This window comes from Helianthus annuus, chromosome 11 (genome assembly GCF_002127325.2).
Source record: "Helianthus annuus cultivar XRQ/B chromosome 11, HanXRQr2.0-SUNRISE, whole genome shotgun sequence".
Taxonomy (NCBI): Eukaryota; Viridiplantae; Streptophyta; class Magnoliopsida; order Asterales; family Asteraceae; genus Helianthus; species Helianthus annuus.
The window spans coordinates 182017375-182021473 of record NC_035443.2 but is presented as its reverse complement, the minus strand read 5'-3'; the positions used below and the strand labels follow the sequence as shown (position 1 = coordinate 182021473).

General features: G+C 41.4%; 1 non-coding gene across 1 annotated transcript; it reads right to left on the bottom strand.

Annotated features, from left to right (window-relative positions):
* Positions 1-3723: 3723 nt before the first annotated feature.
* LOC118484419 lies at positions 3724-3829 on the bottom strand. Its single transcript, XR_004873530.1, has one exon. It is a non-coding gene; the product is annotated as a small nucleolar RNA R71 (small nucleolar RNA).
* Positions 3830-4099: the final 270 nt, after the last annotated feature.

Here is a 4099-nt window from a genome sequence, read left to right as displayed (position 1 = left end):
GGAGGAGAAAAAAAAATGTTACTGTTCATCTGTATATTTGGGGGGACACTGTTCACCCAATATAATTTTTTTTAATATATATTGAAAGTGGTTGTGAGTGAAGGAGAGAGAAAAATGTAATAATAATATTATTTAATTGAAAAGGAGAAAGAAAAAGTATTTGTTTTTAGTGAAAATATATTGATATAGGAGTTGTTTTTTAGTGGAATGTATGTATAATTTGATGGTGTGTGGTCTTTGAGTGCGTGTGAAGAGAATGTATCCGTGTAAAAGAATACCACTCACAAATAATAAAAAATAAAAAAAAGACATGAAAAGGATATACAAAACAAAACTAGTCTAGATGTTTATACTAAAAAAGCAATAAGAAAAAAGAAAGACCTGAAAAGAATATAAAAAACAAAACTAGTCTAGCTGTTTATTACAAATAAAATAGAATAAACAAAGAACAAAAGAGAAAAAAGAATGGATAAGGATTCGTAAACCACTTCAAGGTTTGTCTATTTTTAAAGTTATAGGGTCTGGTATAAAGCTTCTAGGGGCTTTATCACGTCATTTCAACGTTATCTCATCGCCATATCATACAAGAGGCTTTAAAGCTCATTCCTTTAACTTGCAGAGTGTAGTGTAAAGCCACCCTTTAAACTATAGCGCCCCCCTTTAAACCAAACTCACCTCGATTCCCTCAAATTCTGCTCGCTAGCGTGTTGGCGGAAGGGCCATAGCGCCCCCCCCCCCCCCAAACCACCGCTGTGTGCTCCATGACACCTCGGGGCGCTAAAATCACTGAGATGGCGGGGAAGCGTTAAGCCACACCCCTGGCCTAAGTGAGAGAGGTTCAACCTAAGGAGATTTTAGTAGACGAGATTTAGGGACGCCATTTATTCAGCATACCAGGAAGCCAGAGTTTTTCCTTCGGGTAGCCCTAAAAGTGCTGAGAAGTTCAACTGTGTTTGGACCGATAGGGCTGATGGGCCAGCCCCATGGTTTGGAGTGGGAACTTCCGGAGGTGTTTGATTAACTACCCTGGGTGGGGGTTGGAAGGTGGCTCCATTTGTGGTTTGGTTGATGATTCTGGGAGGTGGTTGGAAAGTGGCTCCGTTTGTGGTTTGGCTAACCACTCTGGATGCGCTCCCGAAGATGTCAGGGAACTCGTTGTTCCTTTGCCCTTTGACGGGTGGTCCATTGGACAACCCTTAAGCGTGTTAAAAGATGAAATAATCCTCCACTTAATTGTGTAATTATCTTGAATTAGATAACTACCGTTGCTTATGTCTCAGGTGCATTTTGGGAGCTAAAAGACGGATTAAATGCAGCTTTGGAGACTTTGGTGATGAACGGGTCGAGCGTGGAACAAGAGACAAAACAAAGAAGACAATTCAGCTCACCACCGTAAATTACGGTCCTACCGTAATTTACGGTGGACCTGAATTCCATTTTTTTCACCACCGTAACACAGTCTCCTGTCACCATAAACATATCAAGTCCACCGTAAATTACGGTGGAGCCGTAATTTACGGTGGTGGCTGCGGGAAAAAGTGTAACTGCCACATTAAGTTGGTTTTGATGGTGTCTTTTCACATATTCCAATCATTGTCGGTTTTGGGGGGCATTCCAGGGGCGAATTGGCTGGTTCTTGCTTGTTTTTGGACAATCTCTAACATTCGGTTTGTGTCTTTGATCCGTATGAACAATATTATCTTTGTTAGGATGTTAATTCGAGCCATGCTTGGCTAAACACTTTATGACTGTCCTAGATTGAAGGTTTGTTTGAGACAATTTGTATTTGATTTCCTAATTTCTAGAATAGCAATCTTAATCTTGATGGTTGGTTTGTTATGGTGTGTGATTGTTTGTTAGTAACTTGTTAATTCTTATGATTTTCTAGTTTGAAACCATACGTTCTTGGTGCCGTTGGCAATCGAGATATCATGGGTAGAATTAGGATTGGGTAAGGGTTGATTGATCATCGGGTAACAACCTCACGTTCTAGGAATCTGAGTACTTAGTTCCCTTTCATCACTGCAAGTAATCACACATGAGCTATGTCTATGTAGTTCTTTCTAGTGGAATGATAATATGAATGTCGATACAAACCGGAAATCTAGGATGGTCATTTGTCTCTAATTTGCTTACAAACAAACTTTTCTCTTGCAATTTACTTAGTTTAATTTAGTCTAAAACCAATTCACTCACATAAACTCTCGAATCTTATTTCTTTTGCAATTAGTTTAATTTTAGGTAACTTAGATAAATCTTCAAATAACACACATTCCACAAACTCCCTGTGTTCGATACCCACTTGCCGCTATCTATATAGTTGTTATTGGGATTAAATTTGCGTGACTACGACATCACGTCAAATTTTGGCGCCGTTGCCGGGGAGTAGTGCGCAACGTGTGTTAGTTTAATAGTTTTGTTTGTTATTTTCGGGTTTACGTTGGTTGTGTTTAGTGTGCAGGTATTTCAGGTGTATGCATACTAGAGGCTCTCACAGGTCATCACCGCTGTCGTTTGATCCGGAAATTGAAAGAACGTTAAGACAAAACAGAGTTTTAGTACGAGAAAACAAGATCATTGGTTCACCCACTTCACCCATCTCACCGAGAAACATCATGGCTGATTCTCAAATTCCACCTACAACCAGTCAATCATCCTCATCCTTTATACCTACTTCCACCCAACCATCACCAAACACCACATTACCTAATACCACCGCTGAATTCACACCATCCAATGTCACCCAACCAATTACCACTCAAGCTGAACCCGCCATCACCTACAACCCATCCACCACAATCCCACCATTATCCCACTTCTTTCCCCCAACTACGGGTCAATCATCATCCACCTTCACAATTGCACCCAATTCAACTATCGTGCATACTACTTCATCTTTTAGACCACAACAACAACAATCGGGCTTTCAGTATTCGACCATCCCATTTGGGCAGACCTCGGGAATTCAAGGAGATGGTTATGATGAGGGATTTGAAGATTATGAGGGTTATGAAGATGATGGGTACGGATATGGAGGTTATGGTGATCAAGGGGAGTTTGGGTATATTCAAAGTCAATCCCAAGGGATGGCAAGTGTTGGTGGAATGCCACAACAACAACTTATACCACAACACATTCGGCCAAGACCTCAAGGGCCACCAATGCCACAACCTATTCCATTGCAACAAGTCCGGCCACAACATGTGCAACAACAATTTCAAAGACCACCTCAACGTCCACCGATGCGACAACAACAGTTTCAACAACCAATCGCACCACAAGGGCAAGTACCAAGGCCAAATGGTCCTATTATTCCAAGAGGTAGATATGGTGTACCAAGGAGACACCTTAGAGAAAATGTGAGGGGCATTGAAGCACATTTTCGGCCGGTAATCACGCAAAACCCTTCACCGGTAGTCATTCCTCATAATGATCAAGGGCGAACATTTGAAGTAAGAACCAACTCTTTGCAAAGTTTACCGAAGTACAAGGGGTTGGCAACGGAGGAGCCGTATTTTCATTTAGAGGCTTATGACTCAATTTGCAACACTCTTGGGAGTCAAGGGTTTTCGGCTGACGATATTAAATTGGTTTTGTTCCAATTTTCCTTGGAAGATAAGGCGAAGAAGTGGTTTTACACGTTACCTTCGGCATCCATATATACATGGGGGGAGATGCAACAAACCTTCTTGGATGAGTTTTACACCGCCCAAAAGACCAACGATGCAAGGAAGGGGTTGAGAAGCTTCCAACAACAACATGGTGAGATGTTTCATGAGGCATTCGAGCGTTTCAATATGATGATTAAGAATTGCCCTCATCATGGAATTGAATTGTGGGAGTTGATGAATGCCTTCCACGAGGGGTTGAGTGCCGAAGATGCACATGATTTGATGTCTATTACCGGTGGGACCTTCGGAACAAATTATGAGAATGATGATTGGGAGTTTTTAGAAAGCATGGCAACTACATCAAAAAGGAAAGCTCAAGCCTCGAGAAGAGCCCGACCGACCACTACCCGACCACAAGTGCACGCCATAAATGATGGTAATGTTCAAACCACTAACCAAATATATGATATTTGTGCTTTGTGTAATGA